A 22,382-nucleotide genomic window follows, 5' to 3' on the forward strand; every position below is an offset into this window, starting at 1 on the left:
AATAATCATTGCATTCAATCACAAGGCCTCTATACAAAAGGTACAAACCATCCTAATGTGTCTGCCTCAGCTATCTCTTCAGAGCTTTGTGTGGCCATAGCAAATGTTGTATGTGGCCTGACCACAGTTGCTTCACAGGCTCTTCAAAGCTACTAAATGCTTGATCTCTCAGATTTTTAAACCCAAATGGTTTAAGCATATGATGAATTCATTTTAGCTGGTACATTGACGTATCTGTATGCGACATCTGAACTTTCACATCGACATCTAAACTTTGTTTAGTTTGGGGCCCTTTTGATTTATGTAGTGTTTTTTTTTGTTTTTTTTTTTTTTTTTTTTTTTTGTTTTTTGTTTGTTTGTTTGTTTGTTTGTTTTCATCACTCAGTTTGGCAGAGTTGTTTGCATTCCACAAAGCAGACACATTTATAGCTTAGTCACTTGGGTTTCTTCTCCTCAGGAGCTGATGGAAGAAGGTTGGCACCTTTCAATGGTGAAGCAGGCAGCCACAACTCTGAATTGCTGTCTTCTTTCCATTAATTGTGGAGATAACTTATTACATTTAATTTCCTAACTTAAATGTCTCACTTAAGTCACTAGAGCTAGGCAGAATGAAATCAGGCCCATCCATATTTTTGGTTAGTGCCTCAGTCACTACTAGCTGACGTTTAAGTTACTAGGCTGGTGACATGTAGCTGAGTCATCTAATTCTATCTGTACACAAAGATTATGGTATTTAAAACATAATGTAATTTCTCCTATAGGCTTTTATGGACATCTGTGAATTTTCTTCATAATGTATTTTCAGCTGTTTAGGTAATGTAATTGACAGTATTGTTGATTCAAAAGACTGCATCTGTAATCTAGCACAGACAGCGTTATGTAAGTAAACACTTAATGAGCTTTTGAAATTAAGGGAGGAGATATAATTTAACACATAATATGCTTTGAGTACTGCAAAATTCTGATTTACTATGATCTCATAGAAGAAATAATAGTACTACTTGTCTCTTATATTGTGTGTACTGGAGGATATATGCCCATGGCAAACTGGAGAACATGATCTTTCTCTAGAAAATTGTAATTAAAACATGTCTGAGTTTTACTACTCTTCAATGACTGTCATTTAGTTCAGCAGCCAATGTATGTTAAAACATGCTACTGAATTGTTGTCAGTGAGAGTGCAGCTCATCATGGTCTCAGAAGGACTCAGTGAAATCCTATGAGTGCACCCTCTAGGCAGTCTGTACATTATCCATGAAGCAGGTAGCTCAAGATTCTTCTGCTATTGTACCTTCCTTTTTCAGGAAGAGACCAGCCTGCAAAATGGTTTATGCAGCCAATGAATGAGGCAACTGTTAGAGCAAGATGAGAACATGTCATTTTGCAAGTGCAGTTACCCTGGTGAGCTACTGTTGCGTTAAGGGGTGTAGCTGATTAACCGTTATGGGCCCAGTCGGATTCAGGGTACTGAATGAACTATCACAGTCACAGATTTCACCAATAATGCATTAACCATCTGGGGTCCAGTTGGATTCACCAATAATGTGTTAACCTTCTGGGGTCCAGTCGGATATTCACCAATAACGTGTTAACCGTCTGGGGTCTGGTTGGATTCAGAACACTGAACTATCACGGTCACAGATTCACCAATAACGTATAACCATCCTTACCCTAGTTGCACTTTATGAGAGCTATAACAATGCAATCAAGTGTGATTTATTACAGCAACAGGTACACAGGTTCTTTGGATTGACAGCGATAGTGACTGTCTGCAAAAGCAAGCTAGCATGCATGAAATACACAGGTGTTACAGGTGTTACAGGTGCGCAGCCTAGAAATTAACGTGTTAAAAGGATCAAAGATTCTAGAAAGATTTATAAACAAGTGTTCAAATCTCACCCAAAGGCGTCCCAATGGGAGGGGAAGAGAGGCTCAGCCCGTCGACTGATCCCAGGAGTCAGGAGGTCCTAAGGATGTTGTATTCCCTCGGGATGGTATCTCCCCTGATGGTGGTATCTTCCCTAACATGCCCTCTCTCTTAGGCCAATTTATATTATTTTCTATCTTTTAGGTGGAGCTTGAGTGACTCTAGACAAGCATATCTTAGTTATGATTGGTGAAAAGTTCTCCCGTATCCATTTAAAGTAATAGGCTCTGAGAAATTCAGAGTGCATGCTCAGTGAGGGGTGGTCGCACCTTGGAAGCGGGTAGCTTTTGGGATGGAGGTGTGTTTTGGTATTATAATGATATTATAATGAGCAAAAAGTACACTAGGGTACAGCATTTGTCAAAACATGACAAGTCCTTGGCTCAGGGTGGCAAAAAGTGCAGCTTATCAGTTTCGGTGTGCACAAGAACAATAGAGTCCCCACCTGGTCACAGAGCCTAGCCGTGGTGTCTCCACTCCACTCTACACTCCGTACTGTTCCTTAGAGCTAGCACACCAGGTTTCCCCAGCACGATAGCATCTAAGGTTGGAAGCCTAGGGAACGCTCAGGTAATGCAGCTATGCCCTACCCTGAAAGCCTCTTCAATGCTGTACATTTTCTTTAAGTTTTATTTTCCTAGTTAATTCAGGTAATTACACCACAGCTACAGCTAAGCACCATGGAGCATTGAAACAGCTTGCCATTTTAATGATTTCCAAATAATGCCGGCAAAGTGCATTAAAAATCCATCCAAATCATGAAACTAGTGAAAGGAGGGAATTAAACTCTGAGACCTTAATCTCTGTCTGTGGCAAGGACAGGCCCCAGTTTTTACTCTTCTTCAAAAAATTCAAGTCTCTTGCTCCCCCTATAATTGTATCAAAGGCAAGTAGTTGCATGACCACCAAAATTAGTTCTTTGAAAAGATGATTATGTGTAGAAACACTTGCAGGTGTACTGGTACAATACAGATAGAGAATGTAGGTGCACTGGTACAATAAAGACAGAGAACTTCAATGTCTGTATCATTTTTCTGCTGGGCAGTATGAAGCAATTATTAGCATGCTGTCTCTTTTAGATAGCATTTTGAGGGTGTTGCACTCGTATTAGGAAGACAATATAGAGAGGCTAGATACTTATGAGAAGGTGCTTTCCAGTGTATTATTTTACGGAGGTTGAGAATGGTTTCCTAGATTCTTTATATGACCTGTCCCTTATTCAGGAGAATAGTTCAAGAACAACACTTTATGTAGGCAAAACAATGTATATGGAGAATTCCTCATTTAAGTTGAGCTACTCTTCTCCTGTTTACTGCTTTTATTTCATATATTTATTCTAGATATATAGGACTTTTTGTTTGTTTGTTTGTTTGCTTGTTTTTACTGGAAAACCTATTATTATTTAAAATGTTGGTGTTATTTTAGTTTCAATTGTGATCACTTCAAATGAAAATAAAATTGCAGCTTGTTGTAATAATTAGTGACTTTGTCTCATCTCATCCATATTGATATAATCTCTGTGAGGTCACTGTACTGCAGATAGCATGTGACACAGACAGTTGCTTCTGAGCTGAGTTTTAGCCTGCATGCTGCGTTCATAGTGTTTGTTTTTTTTTTTCTTTTTTCTTTTTTTTCTTCTTTTATAGTGGGAAGCTCAGAGGAGTTTTGTAAAGCCAAGCATGGGAGTGGCATCTGTTACTGCTTGTTTGCTGCAGCTAGCTTTTATAGCACCCCACCGTTTCAATAGTTTCATGGAGGAAGGAAAATATACCTCCTTCAGGCTTGGCTGGATTCAAAATTAGCTGCTGTTGTTCTTTTATTAGCTCAGATCTCTCTTGTTAGCAGCTCCACATCATGAAGGGGGTCTGATATTACATATGCAGGGCTGTAATTTTGCCAGTTTGGTGATTAACTGCCTTTGTGGTAAAAAGTTCTCAACATCTTTTGACTTTTAGATCAACTTCTGTTTGACCCACTTTCTGTTACGTTCTTTGGTTTCGGCAAGCAATAAGAGTTTTTCAATTCTGATTCAAATCTCACTTATGAAGCTTCTCCATTCTCAAAATAGACTTTCTAAACATAAGTTATTTTTGAAAAGTGTCCTTAAATTTAAGCAGCCTATTCCAACAAGCATTATTAATAGCTCTTGGAGAAAAAGCTCTTGTGTTTTTTAATTTGGCACAGAAATGGTGTAAGTATTGTCAGATAACAGCTTCTCCAATTAACATAGATAGCATATGCTCAAATGACTATTGTTCCTAGTAAGGAACCCACCAAGGTCATTTTATTTTTTGGGTACATGGAATATCTTACTAGTCATCCTGTGCAGGAAGATGTTATTTACAGACTTATTAAAGTAAATAGTATACAAAATTACAGCTCTAAAAAGGGGGTTGTAACCTAAAACATTTCAAGAGAAAGGCATGATTAGTAAAGAGTTGGAACAGGAGTTAGCAGAAAAAAAACTTGAGTTTATTTAAAGCATTTTCCCACCATTATTTTACACCATTATTGGCTTCCTTTAAAGAAGATATTTCTTCCTTCTAAAGAAGATATTTAAGTTTTCATAGTTTTAAACTAAGTAGGCTTTTTTTTTTCCTTTAAAAAAAAATAGGAGATATGGCAAGAATGCTGTTTACTGCTTTGTTTTATTGCTCAGATAACACACACCTCTGCATTGTTCTTTATTCTTCCAACATAATGCCCTGACGTTACTTTTGACACAGCACGATATCTTTTCTAAAGCATACATTGCTTTCATAACTTTTTTTTCTTTTCTTTTCTTTTCTTTTCTTTTCTTTTCTTTTCTTTTCTTTTCTTTTCTTTTCTTTTCTTTTCTTTTCTTTTCTTTTCTTTTCTTTTCTTTTCTTTTCTTTTCTTTTCTTTTCTTTTCTTTTCTTTTCTTTTCTTTTCTTTCTTTTTTTTTCTTAGATAATAATGTCTTAAAAGCAAATGTTTGGTACTAGAAGGAATGTTGCTGGCTGAAGAAACTGGTTCAAATTTTACTGAAATAGATGTGAGCCATCTGCAGCTATTTTACACTTTCTATCTAAATATTTCTAACTTATACATTATATGTTAAAATGAAACTGTCAGCAGCTAATGAATATATTTATTAGATCATACAAAACATTGCAAAAAGTGAAGAAAAGAAAGAAATAACTATATTTTAATCTTTTTATATGTGAGTGTAATAGACTTTGCATTATCATACAGAAATGCTATCTTCTGAATACTGGTCTTAGCCAAGCTGTTGACGGAAGACAAAAAACAGATGGAAGTTCTTTAATTAGTTTGAATTCTTGCCTTAATAAAACAAAGAGACAAAAATAAGAGCATCTAGGGACAACAATATTGCCTTGAAATAAGTAGGAGTAGAGATACAGTTACAGCAACCTGAATTCCTGAAAATAAATCACAAAAATGTTATTATTATCCATTTTTGTGTCAGTTTTGAGTCTTTTGTTTCCAGTAAAGACTGTACTGGCAGTCAAAGAAATTTGGAGAGTTTTGCAGACAGGCATGACTTTGACATGCTCAGGTCTTCCTTCTCTGGATTCTATTAGCAGGCTACCAATTTGCTATAATTGCTATTTAATTGATTTAGAAGGAATATGATAGTTCTCCATTGATTAAGATTCTTGGATTATCAAAACTAGACTGCTAAAACTTTAGATTGCAACTGAAAAGTAGAAGAGGAAAACGAGAACTGACATCAAGCATACATCTCCTGGAGCAAATGGTGCTTTTTTACACCAAAATGCTGTGAGACTATCTTGGCCTTTCCATTCTTGGCACCTGTGGTAGCTTTCATTCCGAACATTTTTTAAAGAGATAACATTTCACTTTTTTTTTTTTTTTTTTTTTTCCATGTACAGAGTTGGTACCTTCTTCTGATATGGGGGAGTTACAGCTAACTCACATCAGTGTTACTCATATTTGTATAGGAAACTTGGCTTTCAGAGTACACAGTGGTATGTGTAGAATCCTCCATGTATGCAGTCCTGGGAAATGATGCATCAAACAACACCTTCTGCAGGTATTTATTTCGCAATGAATTCAAATTAGTTTTCATCAGTCGTTTTGATGTCCTTTTTTGCTGTAATACTGGTTATAGTACATGAGTAAAGACAAATAATTTAACATTCTTTCTCTGTAAATTTATTACTTATGTGCATTAGTCATATATTATCATTAAAAAATACCTCTGCTGTATTTTTCTCATGTTACCCAGTGGTATTTTCTACTGCAGAGTACTGCCCATGTTATAAATGGATATTTTGTTTTCTTTTACACAAATGTGCAATTAAGAGTGGGGAAAAGAAATCTGAAGCTTATCCTTGGACAGGTTTTTACTCATTTAATTTTATTGCAGTTGTTGGAATACAGTATTTAAACATAGCTTGGTCTGTTCTGCTCTCTAACTGCCTGACTCTCCTAGAAGCATGGGTAGGTTCATGCAGTATGGACAGCAAGAGGTTTTATATGAACAAATTTCTCCTCCTCAAAGATCCATGATTTATTTTTATGATAAAAATCTCTTTTGACAAATTTTGCACTACTTCAGTCACCAATATTTTTCTTTACATCACTTATTTAGAATATAACAGTATCTAAAATGTGTACTATTCACACAATTCCTCACCTGACAACTGTACAGTCTGAAACTGTTGTACAAAGCATCAAGAAAACCCCAGCACACGAAGGCAGGATTTCAAATGAATTTTGGTTGTCACATGCATGTTTGCCTTAAAAGCATTAGTACTCTTCTCACTCCCAGTTCCCATCCACTCACCACACTATCTCCCATGCTTTCTTATCTAGAAGAGAATGCATTAATCTACATTAAAAAAAAAAAAAAAGTGTCTTTATTTCCTGTCATTTTCTGCAATTTTCCCTCAGACTCAAACCTCTAAATTATATACGGAAATATGGTGCCACATTCACATGCAAACTATTTTTAGAGAACATGAATAATTACACCAGATGGTTGTTTAATTCTCTTGGCATTATCTCTACTGTACATTTATGGCTTAAAGTAATATTTCCTTACACTTTTCAATATCTCTGGAAGGTCATGGGTAAGTCCCATTTCTTTATTTACATCTGATCCCTTTTATAGACTTTTTTTTTTCAATGCTACAGCTGTCAGAGGGACACAGAGATGCTGATCTGCAGACGTCTTAGTAAACTCTCTCTAAAGCTCTTAAAACCAAAGTATGTTCATAAGAAACATTACATCTTTGACAGCAGATTGTTGTTAGTGTTTTATATACAAAGGAGAACTACTTATTCTATGATTGCCTCCATTTAATCTTCTGAGATTTACTAAAATTACCCTTTTCAATTGCCTCTTCATTTTATGCAGCAGTGAAAACAGGTGAGGTGTTTCTTCACGTTCTGCATACCTTGACTGCTTTGTGAGTTACACTGAATTTCTGCAGTTCAGTCTGTGCTCTTGCTGAGTGAAATTACCTTGGCAATTACTCCCTTCCAAATTCTTAAACATTTGGACCAGTGTTAAAGATTTATTCTTTAGGTGTTATTTTTGAAAGCCGCAGATTGTTATGTGTCAAAGTCAATTCAACTGATGTAGAAAGCTTAAAGCACACATTCTCAGGAAGTATCTGGCATTATGCACTAGACTGTGGAGGATGAAAATTTTGTATCACAAGAACTTCTGAAATATATTTTTTTTCTATTCTGGAACAAAAATAAAATCTTTAAAACATTTACATAGGAAAGGAAATACATGAAAGTATCTGCCTTTGGCTCCAAAACCCAACTAGTTTTGTTTAATAGGTTTATTTATAACCCATGATGCTTAGAGAGCTGGTCTTAGTTATGGAAGCCATCTGCTCTCTTAGTTCCTAAATCTTTGATCCAGCATTTCTCTACAGAAAGCAGAAAAAAAACTTTTTACTTTTGTCACTACATGTTAGACTAGTATCCTAAGTGTGAGACAGGGAAACATTTCAGCTTCAATTAATATATTGGTGTATTTTATTTTTGCTAGAAAGTTTCTGATCAGCTCAACTAAGGCTGAACAATGGAGGCACATGAGAAACCAGAGAAATACTGATGATTTTGGCACTTCTGAAACTGGAAGGTGCTCAGCAGCACAGTAACTGACTCCCACTTAGAAACACTTGGCTATATTCAGCACCAAAAAAAAAAAAAAAAAAAAAAAAAAAAAAAGCATCTGACTGATTTCTCTTACTATATATGTCTGTACACCTGCAAGTTATGTGCACCAAGCAAAAAATTTTGCACTCCATGCAGCAGCTGACCTTTTATGATCATCTGTAGTGTGCATTCAGAACAGGGTGTCTCAGCTATGACAAGAAACGTAGTTTAGGACAATTTAGGGTGGGACTGAAAAAGGATGAGAAGGAATGGGGAGGGAAGGGAAGGGAAGGGAAGGGAAGGGAAGGGAAGGGAAGGGAAGGGAAGGGAAGGGAAGGGAAGGGAAGGGAAGGGAAGGGAAGGGAAGGGAAGGGAAGGGAAGGGAAGGGAAGGGAAGGGAAGGGAAGGGAAGGGAAGGGAAGGGAAGGGAAGGGAAGGGAAGGGAAGGGAAGGGAAGGGAAGGGAAGGGAAGGGAAGGGAAGGGAAGGGAAGGGGAAAGTCATAGAATCATAAAATCAATTAGGTTGGAAAAGACCTCTAAGATCATCTAGTTCAACTAAGTCATTCAGTACCGCTTCACTAGTTTGGTATCATTCAGAGTATTATCAATTCAGAGAATTCATGAATTTGACATTATCATCATTAATATTTTGTCACTACCTAAATGCTTTTGCACAAGGACTACTCTATGGAAGAGGAATCTGATTAATTACATAGTTTGTATGTTAGGTGTCAGGAAATGACATTGAAAGTGTTTCCAGATTCCAATACCTTTCTTCTTGTGAATAGCGTTTAACTGAGATGTGTTTACCTTTTATCAAGTAATTCAGAATGTATGGATTAAAGTACTAGTTCATTTCTAGGTCTTACTGGAAAAGAGCACCGAGTCTAGGTTGAAGTTATGCCAGTCAATCTGAATGATTTATTTTCCTCATGGCATTATCTTTCCACATCTGTGTAATCGGCCATGTGTCCCTTTTCATAAAACAATAGAATACAGTGGAAGTGTAGATCAAAGACCTTAAGTGAGTTCAGTGAAAATGCAAACTCCAGGAGAACAGATCATTCTCTGGACCAGAAGGCAGTCGTAGGTTCTTCCTTGGTGCAAAGAACAGATTTGGGGCAAGCTGTGAAAAGTTCTGCAGGTGAACTCCAGCTATGTAGACTTACTACCTAACTTCTCTTGCACTTTCTGTACGTATAAGATGTGAGTGCAATTCCCTTAAGTTTTCTCTTTTTCTTATCTTGGTTGCAAGGCCACTCTAACTTCCACTCTAACCTTGAGAAACTTCCTAACTCCCATCAAACCTATCTAGTTTATGCACTTTAGAAATACTAGAAACAGAAAAGACAAAGTGTGACAACATACACCCGTTCATCAATTCTGAATGAATCATAAATATACTGAACAAGTGTGACATGTTCATGCAAAAAGACCTTATTCTTGGCATATGGAGAAGAGAAATACAGGACTCAGCAGCAAATGTTGTGCAACACAGAAAGCAAACTGCTGCTAGAAAATTATACCTGCCTCTTAAATGATAAATTCTCACCATCACTCAGAACTAAAATAAATTTCACATTTTGTCATTACATTTCCCACATATATGACTTTTTTATAACCTTACCTAACAAAAGTTGTCATTTTAAATAGAAACATGACATATTCAGATAGATTATCTAATTAAGTTCATAACTGCAGTATAAACTACAATGTAAGGAAGAGAAATATGAGCTAAAAAGCAGGGTTAATTGGTGTTTAGAGTTCTAAGGTAACATGATTGGACTGTTCACTTCCCAGGGTTTGTTTTAGTTTGCTGAGGGCTAGCAAAAGTATTTATGTTGTACCATGCAGTCTGCAATATCAGGTCAGGTGTGAATACCTTGCATATTATATAAAAATGGCTAGTGCAACTCTAATGATTCTTTTGTCATCAAAATTCTAAACTCTCAACAAATGGGAAACTTGACTTTTAAATCTTTGTCAACAATCCTTAGCAGAACTGTCAGGAATCAGACAAGGGTCAGTGCTGATATCTTAAATACAAGACCATCCAAAAGCATGAAGAGTAATTCATATAATTCATTGCCTTTTTTTTTTTTTTTTTCATACCAGACAATTTTGAAGAAACTGGAAAACCTATTAGCAGTGTTACACCAGTTTTCATCAATGGTGCTCATCACCATGTTCCAGCAGACTTCATCTCTCCACTTGAATTTGATCAGAAATATCCTGTGGTGAAAACAACTTTGGCAGCAGTACCAGAAAGAGTAAGGTCTTGTAGGCATGACAGGAAGCTCTAGATAAGTAGTGTGATAAATGCATGTGTCCTTCTTTTAATAGTGCTGATGTTTCTACTTCAGCCAGTGCTGTCCACCTGATTGCTGTCCACCACCTCAAGACTCTTCATCCGGAGGCAGAATCCTCTGGATGGCAGAACTTTGTCTTTACGTATGGAGAAGTTATTCCTCTTCCTTCTATATTGTTTTGTCTACAACATCAGCTCAAATTCATGTTTATCATGATATTCAAGAAGCTCAGGGGCAGAACTTTCCTACCTACAGAGCACCAAGTTGCACATATTGATCCTACTTTCTGCTTATCGATGGAGAACTACCTCAAACAAACTAGAACTGGCTATACTCTAGCTTAATGCTGAAGGTTGAAAGTGCTGTAAAGGTGTCATAGAAGAGTAATATTATTGCTTAACTGTAAACAACAGACCTTAAAAGACACTATAATTTTCTTCTCATAAAGCAAATTTAATTGTAGTTTTATTGTACCTTCAGTGTTTATTAAGGCAATAATGCAATTATTAATTATTTAAGCATGACTTTATAATAAAAACTGCAATATCAGGTGTTCTTCCACCAGTTATCTAGTTCAAATGGAGTCTACATATACCACAGCAGGAGAAAAGCTATGTTCTGTCCCCAGACTGACAAAGTTAGTAGAGTAGCAAGCGATTTTCTATAGATATGGCCAAATTCAACTCTTTCCATATTGCCCCAGACAATTCAGGAAAAGCTTCAAATAGCTACATCAGATTAGGAATTGGTCCAAGTGGTGCTGTGGGCAGTTGTTGCTATCTTTTTTTAAAAGGATTTATTCAGCTTTCCTAAAATTCATTTGAACAAAATCTGTCAATCTGCCTTGTAGGTAATGTCTGACAATTTGATGGATGGATTGCATTTTCTGATATTAGCAGAAAAAGAGAACACTTCTCTCCACAGAAAAAGGCTATAAGATTTGTGTGGAACGTACCTTCCTCTTCTGTCAAGGCAATTGAATGATTACTATAATAATAATAAGTAATGTTAGACCAGAGGCAAAAGATTAAAAAGTTAATCCCTGATTCTCACAGGATCACCCTGTAGACAGTGCAGCATTCTGCATGAAAAGGAGTGATGTTTTTACTTCAGTAGTGATTAAACAGGGATCTACATTGCAAACACAGAAATAGTCATAGAAATGTACAGTCATGATGGCAGTGCCAACAAAATACGAATGAAATGTCTGAACAGAAGTAATACAGAAACACTTATTCTCCCAATCTTCTTTCTCTGAGCTGCAGGATACTGAGGGAATCTTGCATCATGCTCACCCATTCTGGAACAGCCAAAATATTAAAATAGAGGATCATATTTAGTAACCCACACAGACTCCGGTATCAATCAGTGTAAAGGGTTTCAAAGAAAGCAGCAGGGATCCTCCACAAAAATAGTTACAGAATAAACTAGCAAAATCCTCTTTCTAGCATATACTGCTTTATTCCCTCTGGGACATCTTTCTCCATAATTGGCAATGCATGACTTTGCATAATCAGTTCTAATTTAAAAATATATATATATATATATATGTAGTTTGGCCATGACACAGAAACCTGTTTTTTAAAAGAAAACACAGTGTTCTAAAATTAAAACTCTTTTTTTTTTTTTTTTTTTTTTTTTTCTCTCAATGCTATGAAGAATTAAAACAGGTGAGTAACTGGGTTTCATCTGCTTGCCTGATTTCCACTGCACATCACTTGTGCCTGCAATACAGCCCTAAAGTCAGCAAAGATGCAGTGATGTGCAGCCCAATGAATGTGGAGATGGATTCCAGCAGCAAAACCTTTATTACATTGCAAAACTACCTCAGAGAATTGCCAGTATTTTTCCAGATCTCGGCAGGCCATCTCTGAGGGTCAGGAAGCCCAACCGATTTTTTTTTTCTATAACATCATGTCTATTCTATCTCAAGCTCTGGTAAGGAAGCATATTCACTGTCCTTATTTATGAGTTTGCATGATGAACATGCAGCTTTTTGAAAAAAAAAAAAAAAAAAAAAAAAAAGTTAGGTGCTTAATTTTATGATGGGAAGGTGCAATCTGGGTAGATCCATCTATCTGCTATAATTGGCGGATGCACTGCAACTGTAACTAGGCAGATTTACAGATACAAACACATTCAGACTGGTGAAACCTTGCTGGTAGAGTGGAATATTTCAAAGGCATCTTTAAATGGAGTGAAAAAGGGTATTTATGTGAAACAAAACTGCATTCCTGCAGGAGACACAAGTTAAGAAATGAGGAGTTGCCTTAAGTAAATCAGTCATCAGGCCTGAAGATTGTAGAAAGCTTTGGAAAAGAATATGCATTTAGTGGTGTAATTCTACTTAGGAAAAAAAAATCATGAAATCAATGAAGTCATATCAGCCTGTATTCACTTCACAGAGGGGAAGCCAATGACAGGAGTTCTCTTAGAGAAAACCTGGCAGAAGATATGATAAGAAAGATATGATAAGATAATATGATGGTCACTAACCAGAAAATACCTGGAAGCAAAGCTGATAACAATGTCATGATCACGTTACTATTTGATTTATGTGTATCAGCTTCCAAGCACAAAATTCTGTTTTATCTTTTTTGTCCTGTGATTTAATTGTTGAATTAATTCAAAGAGGCCTCAAACTGCTTCCGTGCATGGTGATGAGGAGTGACCCTAAAGATTTGACAGTTGCCTCAACTCACCATGTTTTGTCACGTCTTCTCATTAAACTCCATCTATTTTTCAAACTATTCTTCCTGGATGAGGGGCTCTTTATTCCACATGCACCTGGAGAGAGCAGAGTGTGTGTCTCCCATGTGATTGTGTAAGACCATGAGGCCTAGAGGTCAGCCATGCCTTTACTGGGCTACTGGATTCAGCAATTCCTAATGTCTGAAGCTGACAAACTAAACAATGCTTTAGAGCTAAGAAGTTCAGTGCCTCTGAGACTATCATAAATTACTTCAAGTGGGTATTGGTCAAGTTTAACTAAGATAGTTTTGGAACAAAATAAAAATCAAAATAAAAGAAACTAGTCATATATTATACTGTTCCACTGAGACAATATATAAATTCTTCGGGCTCTCTAATGAATGTTAAATTGACACGTGAGATCAAGAGAAATGCATTTTCTACCAAGGAAAAAAGCTAGCATTATCAGCAAATAGAAAAATATCTTTCTGCTGGGTTGTGTAATGTTTTGCCTGTACATAGTACAGTCTCCTGTGGTGAACTGCTGTAACACTTGATGTTTTGGAGGAACAACAATAACAACAAAAAAATAAAGGAATAGAAATAGAAGTTGAGGGTTACTATTTTGCAGCTACAATGTTGGGGGTTCTGTGCAAATTATGTGTATTATCATCATCAATGTCATGTGATTTCAATGAGTAATCATGCGTTCTTGTTATTCTCTCAGCTAAAATAATAAATGAAAAAAAGTGGAAAATTGCACCAAATTAATGTATTCTTGTGACAAAATAGTGATGAGAACTGAAAGTCATTCACAAGACAAGCTAAAATCTGTTTGTTCTGATGTCTTATATGGAGTAATCACAAAAAATGGATGAAATGGTTGAACTGAAGTATCAGAAAGAAGCTGCCTCTTTTCATAAAGTAAGCACTCCATTGATCCTTTGAAATTGTATATCACAAACAAAAAAGCTTGCAGCCTTGGAGAAAACAAGTCTCATTTAAATGGCTATACTTGTGAGACCAAGTCCATCCATTATAAAGTTCTGTTACCACAACTTTCTCACTTTGTAATGAGTCATGCATCCCAACACAGTAATGCTTGTAAAATCTCAGACAGAGGCAGTTATGGCAAGTAGGATAAATCCTTTGGCAGGATGGTCTAGTGGGGGTAGACTGATCTGGTTCATCTGCTTTAAACCTTCAGCTGAAAATATTGATAAATTCACATGACTTGGCTTTTGTAGCATGGTGTAAACATGCCTGTTGTATCCTGCTGTGACGTTCTTCGAATATTGCTATGATGGAAATAGAGATTTGTCACATAATTCAGAGGTCATTTTGGGAGCCAGTGTACATGTAGAAGCTTTAATACATTTCTTAAAGCACAGACCCGACATGTCCTCCCAGAATAATACTCAAATAACTTGAGTTTAGGAGCTTCTCATTGATAGAAAAGCATGGAAAGCTCTACATATTTATTTATTTATTAAAACTTTTGGGGGATCAAACTGTTAAACTTTTCACAGGTGGTTGGATTGCATATTTTCCTCATTTTCTGGGCACACAGTGTGAAATTCTGGAGTCTGATTTGCACAGGTGCAGAGTACACACAGCTGCAAGTGAAGTCAATGAAAGCTGTGGTGTGAACACATGAAATGCTCTATAATTCTAAGCTGAAATGCATCTTTAACATTGTAAAGCCATATACTGAACTACTTTACTGAATTTTTCAGGGGCAAGAAAATGATGAGCCACACTCGGGTACTTGGAATAAAATCTTAAATGACAAGTTGTTGAAATTTGGCAATATTATATTAAAGTGAAAACCCAGTCTTTATATGAATGCAATGTGTTAAGCACTCTTAAGAAAAGGTGACATAGTCCCAGTCTGATTTATGATAGCTTTTTTCAGAATCCCTATTGTTCACTATAAAAACCTTTCTACTGTGGCAGGAAAAGTTTAGAATCATCTAACAGAAGCTTATTTTCAATTCAAAATTAATGGCTGAGATGTTTTTCTTCCAAATACTAAAAGCACTTAAAACATGAGTAGCTAATTGACTGTCAACTTTACATCAGTTAATGGTATTTTGCAGGTACTTAAGTTTAAAGAGGTCTATATTCTTTTTGCTCTGTCCAACATTTTGGAATCCTAATATTCTCTGTTAATGGAAATTTGCATTAACTGGAGAGAGAAGAATATAACCTTTTGTAAGGTAAGAAGCAATTAGCAGTATGTTTAAATTATGGAACTGAATTTTTATTTCAAGTTTAATTGCAATTTATACTTTTGAGTCTCCTTCAAAAAGATTGACTATCTTCTTTGATGATATGTCATCTGATCTGTGTAACATCACCTTGCAACCTAAGTAGAACAATTAGGAGAAATCATTATGCATTCTGTAACATTTAAAAATATGGGATATATTTTCATATAAGGCTGCCATTTCAGCTTTGCTAGCCATTGCTAAAATAGAATGGATACTGATAGAACATCATTTTGGGGAAAGATGGAGTTAACAAAATGAAATCTTGTAAAAATGACCACACGAGCTTTTCCTTCAGTTTACATAGCTACTTCATAGTTTGTGAAGAGTTAATTAGTATGAGAAAAGTATGGAAGTATGGAACAAATAAGCATGGAATTCCAAGGTCTGAACTTCATAAGCAAATTTGTCTAAGCTTCCTTGAGATCATAACCAACATTAACGTTCTACTTCCGTATTAAATGGAAAGTTGCTTAGATTTTCTGGAATTAACTTACAAAGCTTGATCATATATTGCTTTATAATAAATTGCATGGCTTTATTTTATTTTTTCAAATAATAATCAAGACCATGAACAGAAAAGAAAATACAAAATGAACATAAAAATATCAGAGGGGAAACAACCTGTTTAATTAATGGAATTAAAATTTTTACCATTGGAGCAAATTATAAGCATCTGCATTGCCGTAGATACACAATATATTGTTATAATGGTACAAAATCCTGATAGACATTCTTTATACTTTAATATCCAAAAGAAAAGGAAATTTTAAAAGAAGGTATTTGTTTGGACATTACTTAAATCCACAGATTTAAGCTAGACAGACCTTCAGGACATATTAGTTACCTATATACAAACAGAAAGCTTTTGAGTTTTGTGTAAGTATAATTATTTGGGAGCATATATTTTACATAGAATTAATGTTATGTTGCTGTTTGGAGGGGCATAAATTTTGATCAGGTTTCACTGTAATGAATATCAGAAAGTCATCTATTTAAATTTGATTTTGGAGACAGAGCGATGCTGTGGACAAGTGAAAAGCTATTTGCTACTTTTTCTAGTGTAGTACCTCTTTCTTTTTAACTTTGGTCAGATTTCATGGCAGCAGAAGTTATACATGTATAATTACATAATCAATGTAGCAAATTCAGGAAGGAGGAATTACAGTGGGAAGGGAAAAATATCTTCTATTTGCTCATATAGTCACCCTACTGACACCGAATATTGGGCAACCGTTTTTCAGATTTGAAAAATTGTTAAGCTGATCTCAAAAACTCTTTGTAGGAAAAAAATAGTTCTTTGGAAATTTCTCAAAATGAAATTATTATGAGATCTGTTGGCAAAAAAGTTTAAGTAAATATTTTAGAATATTGAAGTATAAGAGGAAAATAATTTAAAAATACATGTATGTATTTTTTCTTTTTGTTTCTTGCCTTTTTTTTTTTTTAAGACAGCTTGACTTAAAAGCACTAAATTTCAGTAGTGCTCAAGGCAACTAAGAGAACAGGAAAGGCAATGCACGGTGTAGATATTGGGAACAGTAAATTATAGAATGCTTCTCTCAATCAGTTTTGAGTTGATGTCCAGAAATGTTATCCTTTCAATGGAATCAGAAGCTATAGAGTCCTTACCTTAACTTTACTGTGTACTTACTGAATGTCTCTGGCATGTAATAGTGGAACACCAGTTGGGCTAACTGCACCATTTTTTATTTTTTTATCTTTTGGTGCTAAATCATAAAATACATGTAGTTTCACTGTGAAACTTATAATATTGGCTGGAGATTCAGGAAGTATAGGGCTCAGTTTACTTTAAAAAGTAAAGGTGGAAAATATTCCTGCTGTTTTTCTCCATCTTGTGCTTTTCTCTCTCCATGTTAAAATTGTAGTGCTTGCTTTTGGCACCCTGGTCTTTGATTTCTAGTGCAAAGTAACATTGACAGTGGAGAGCTGCACCCCTCTTCCACAGAAGAAGGAAGATTTTTCAATTCTCAAGCTCTTGAGTCATCCACTGCTGCTGAGGAAGAATGAGCATTGTAATCTTGGAGTCATAGCTAATGGGAAGGAAATAGGAACAAAGCACATTGAGTGGTTCCCCTGAATTATTTCTTTCTGTAATATGGTGGTGCAGACTCCTCTCCCCCAGCCCCCCCCCCCCAAAAAAAAAAAAAAAAAAGAGAGATCTTCAAAGCAGGCACATGTTTTCCTAATGGTAGAAAGGAGGATATTAGGCTGCTTGAAAACTTCTCAGCAGTGAAGCGGTGAGTGATTCTGGGTCTGCTGTCTTTTTCTAGATCTTCATCAGCTTTTAGCTCTCACAAGCACTGGTTGGTCTAGTTCATGGTTTAAGAGTTCACTTGTGCTCATTCCATGTCTGAGATTAAGAGCAGAGGCCAGTCCGTTTCCTTTCTTTGTCTTCCTCTGCCATCAAAGGCAACTTAAGAATCAGTTGGACAGAAGCAGAACAGAGTATGAGAGATCCCTGTATGATGGGGTGCAGAGCAGGTGCCAAACTTACCCCAACAAATTCTGAGAGGGACATTAAACCTTCACCCACTGTGGAATAAGTATAGACTCGTATGTACATAGAGACATATTGGAGATTACCCTGAACTTTACTTTTGTGGGGTTGATCACATCATTTTTGGAAACATGATATATATTAAATCTAACCCCCTGGTGGCAGTCGTTATGTTTCTTTGATGTGGACTTTACTAGCACTTTGTGATTCTCTTTCCTCTATGAGATTGAAAGCAACTGTAACTCTCTCCTAATTGCTCCAAAAGACAAAAGGAAGCATTAAAAACTATCCAGACTCCCGTGAAATGTAGAGAACAATGTTTAGAAGAAAGGACTCAGTGGATGAAGGGACTAATGGGAAGGAGGGATGAAGCTTATTTTGTTTGTTTGTACCACCCAGAAGCACTGAACTCATTTTTTATGCATATTAACATTTGCTTTTCTCTCTTTAGAAAATATTGATGCTCTGAAATGCATTTGAGTAATAAACAGAACATATCTTCAAGTGTAAAAGTTATGTTAAAATGCTTGAAAGGGACTACTCTTCAAATGTTTTGACTCATTAATATTTGAAAATACCAGAGAATTAAAAAAAAAAAAAAAAAAGAAAGAAAAAGATACATCCTCACTGTAAGCATTTCACTGGGCAGTTTTTCAAATTAATGCAGTTTAACTATTACATTAACTTAATGGCTATTTTCCCCTACTTTAACCATGTTAAATGTGCCGGCAATAATGAGCTTCTAATGCTGTCTTTCAAGTCTCAGAGGCATCTTTAGAGCTCTGCTTATCTCTTGGATCATAAAGCTGCATAATTTAGTATTCAAACAATTCATTTAAAACTGAAACACTTTGAATTACCGTAAAATTAATCAGAAAAAAAAAAGAAATCTTAACATGCCCATTCTGTTTATCTCTACTTAGCAATTTTGAAAGTGTAAGACAAGTAAAACTTTATAATAATCTGTTTTCTACTTATGAATCAGGCTACTATAAGCATAGATATATGTAAAACTATAAAAGACATTCTCAAAACCTTTTGCAAAAAGTTCCCCATGGCTAGTAAACCAAGATGATTATTTCCATGGAACAAACCTTTTAGATTTTTCCATGCCATTAACTTAAATAGAAACACCTTTAAATTGGCATTTCTAACATATTTCCAGATTTGCAATGCACAGAGGCAGTTGATGTACGTAATCAGAACTGCTGCAGCATTAAGTGGCTATGTTCTAATTACACTGTGGTTCACAGTACCATACCACTTAACATTTAAAATATTTTTGCACCTATACTGTGCTTCATTTTCTTTGTTCTTTTTCTTTGTGGATTTGCTTCTTGCTGGACTATTGCTAACCAAGGAAGCAAATAATGAGAAACTGGATTTACCTGTAGCAGTAAAGCCTGGATATAACCAAAGACTGAGATGTCTAATGTAGTAGAGTGACTCACTGGAGTACTCAAATGTTAATTATAAACACCAGATTTAGGCATATAAAGTCACCACAACTTCTTCAGGAGAGGAAGTCATAAAAGTAAGCCTTGCCTTATCTTACTTGAGATGTTCTAATCTGGTTTCATCTCCATTTGTAATGAAGAAAGTTGTGACATGCAACTCATTTAATCTATTTTAGGATGGTTATGGGTGTCTAGATTTGACCAAGTGAATCTCTGACCAGAAATCTTATTCTTTCCACTGGGAGACCTGCTTAGTTAGTAGGACCCATAAGGCTATGAATGGAATCCAATCTCTCCCCCTAAGGCAAGCTATATTGGTCATGGCAACAGCAACTCTGTCCACTCTAAATCAGGGTTTGTACTTTCCTTTCCCATCATTTTTTTCAAAGAATTAGACTCTTGCTGTTCTGCCTCATTTCTTTTCAAGTTTATCCAGTACATGTTTCTTATAATACAAAGAATTCCTGCTTTTTCAGCTTGATGTCCTTCCTAATACTTGGCTGCAAAATCATATATATTTTTAAATTATTTTTTAATTATTATTTTTATTATCTTATTATAGTATTATCTTTCATATTATATATATATATTATATTATTATCTTTCATATGTGGTTCCCTCTGTCCCATGCACTCTTTACTTTGACTTTCATAGGAAAGGTGGAGGATGCTTCTTTTCCAGGCCAAGCTATCCTGCTGGAGAGACCTCAGGATTGGAAATCCTTCTGGTTTAGGAGGGCATATATTGTAGTGCCCTATTTAGGTGACTGTCCTAATTATCAGATGGCTATATACTAGGTACTGATACCATTCTCCTTTCTTTACATTTTGAAATGAAAGCAGTGTGTTAGCGGCCTGATGTTGTTGATTTCAGTGAGACTAAGTGTGAGCACCTGTACCAAATGATTTTTTAGATCCAAGATGTTCAAGCACTTCCTCTAGGTTTCAGCTCTCAGATGGGCATAGATAGGAACATCAACTCCAGCTTCTCTGATTTCGGCAATTTTGATAATATACAGAAGCTGGGTGTGAACAAACATGAAAGATATGTCTGTCTTCTCAAACAGCACAGGGGTAAAGACACTTCATACCAAGTAGACTTCTTACATCCAGCCTACATAAGAATTAGGTCTGGTCTTCAAGCAATGCTGCTTTGATATAATTGCTATTTAATGTAGCTAATATTTTGGATGCTTTGAGCTAATAAATAAATAAATAAAATAAATAAATAAATAAATTTGAAGGCTGTATCAAAGCCCATTTATGTGTTATTTTAAACTATACTTATTGGATGCCTTGCTGTGCCATATGAAGATCCCCCCACTGCTCCTTTTCTATACATAGTAAGATGTGGGAGTTTGAGGTTGTCAAACCATTATGGGATAGTGTTGGAAGATAATGAAGAGTGTAGATAACCATACGTGGGGTAGTCTTTTCTATATTGTAAATCATCTGTATCTCTAAAATCAGATGTGTCTCCCACACTCCACTATGGACCTCCCCTACTCAAAATTACTGTAATACATTAATTTTATGCTTGTGGTGCGTTGTTAGAAATTAGACCATGAACACATGAACTGTAGCTACCAGCTTGTAGACAATTACGTCTGACACAGGCTGCATTTAAACTAGAATTTTTGGCTGAAAAAAATACTGAAATTTTGAAGTTCATCTCCCAGTAGTCCCTACTTATCACACATTGGCTCAGTTCAGAGAAAGTTTTCAGTTTACAGAAGACAGATTCCTTCCAGAGGATGTAGCTCTGTTCCAAGTGTGCACAGACATGATCCAGCAACGTTTGGGGGATCTGTAGCAATATTTTGTTCTTCAGACAGCTTCAAAACAAATATAAGGTGGGAACATTTATTGTGGGGGGAACCTGATAAAATTCAATCTGTAGTAAAATTGTCAAGACATTTATGATATGGATATGAGTCCGGAGTGGCAAATGCTTTGATATATTGATTTCTTTTTTCTGCACCAAGTAGCTTGTTTCTGCATATATAGCCACATCTCAATAACAAATGAACACCGAAAATGACGATTCAGTTTGGTACAACAATACAAAGGAAAGACTCCTTTGCTTTAGAAGTTCTTACAGTGCCCCCGTTGTTATCATGTAAGAGCAGATTCCAGTAGTGCATTAAGCACTCTGATGAATTTTAGTCATGCATTTTCCATTCGCTTTGTCATTTTCTCCTTAGGCAAAGAATTGTATAGGCGGAGATTTGCTTTGACTTCTTTCTAAGCTAGTTCATTTATTTTATTTAATTGCTTATTTCACACTGTGTATGTATTAGAGTGAACAGGTGAAAGAAAGTACATTTTGGTTTTTGGAAAAGAAAAGATCAAACGTTTGGTGGACTTCAACTGCTCTGAGAATTTTGGCTTTAAAAAAAAAAAATAATTATTTTTTTCCTAATCTGAAGATAAGGTTTAAATAATTAAAAGTAGGAAATTTAAAAATTTTCACTTCTGTGAAAATCTGAATGCATTTTATCTTTTATCTGATACAAAACAAAGGTAGAAATATTGGAATGTGTGATAGGGCTGAAATTTCAATTTTCATCCATCTTTAGTAGCCAGGAGATACTGTTAATGCAATTTTCCTTTCCTGCTTAGTATTCCTCAAGTCCTTTTCCTTAAACTTATTTGTACAGATGGTAAGTTAGAGATGATGAGTAAATTTAGGAAAAAAAAAAGTGAAAAATGGGTCATTTTCTTAATGTTGAGAGTCAGATCATTAGTGAGTAGAAGTCCACCCACAACAGAAACTTTTCTTTTTATTTTATGAATATATAACTTCCCCATCAAAAATAGCAAACCCCACTTCTCTCTTTGTCCTGCAGATACACAGTTGAAATGAAGATTTAAATTCAGATAATATGAAAAGAGAAAGACAGCCTGAAACTGCAAGAGACAAGCAAAGAGAAACAAAGAAAATGGAGTTTTTCTTACGGTTTGTCACATGTAAGCAATGTCAGTATGCTGAAGTTGATTGCAAGCATCCTGAGTCTCAAATGTCTGATTAGACTACAGATAAAACAATGTGGTTCCTCTAAAATTGATGTCCTTAGCTGT

At 35.7% G+C, this 22,382-nt stretch overlaps 1 long non-coding RNA gene across 4 annotated transcripts in view; it reads left to right on the plus strand.

Annotated features, from left to right (window-relative positions):
• Positions 1 to 5,582: 5,582 nt before the first annotated feature.
• The window catches only part of LOC137855611 (uncharacterized), a 26,362-nt gene continuing 9,562 nt past the window's right edge, over positions 5,583 to 22,382 (plus strand). For 2 of the 4 annotated variants that reach the window (XR_011095840.1, XR_011095841.1), the window contains exons 1-5: positions 5,583 to 5,966; positions 10,170 to 10,324; positions 10,418 to 13,978; positions 15,154 to 15,273; positions 22,151 to 22,271. This is a non-coding gene — a long non-coding RNA (uncharacterized lncRNA). The remainder of the gene's footprint in view (positions 5,967 to 10,169; positions 10,325 to 10,417; positions 13,979 to 15,153; positions 15,274 to 22,150; positions 22,272 to 22,382) is intronic. The other 2 variants (XR_011095843.1, XR_011095842.1) reach the window with 1 other exon arrangement.

Source organism: Anas acuta, chromosome 4 (assembly GCF_963932015.1).
Source record: "Anas acuta chromosome 4, bAnaAcu1.1, whole genome shotgun sequence".
NCBI lineage: Eukaryota > Metazoa > Chordata > Aves > Anseriformes > Anatidae > Anas > Anas acuta.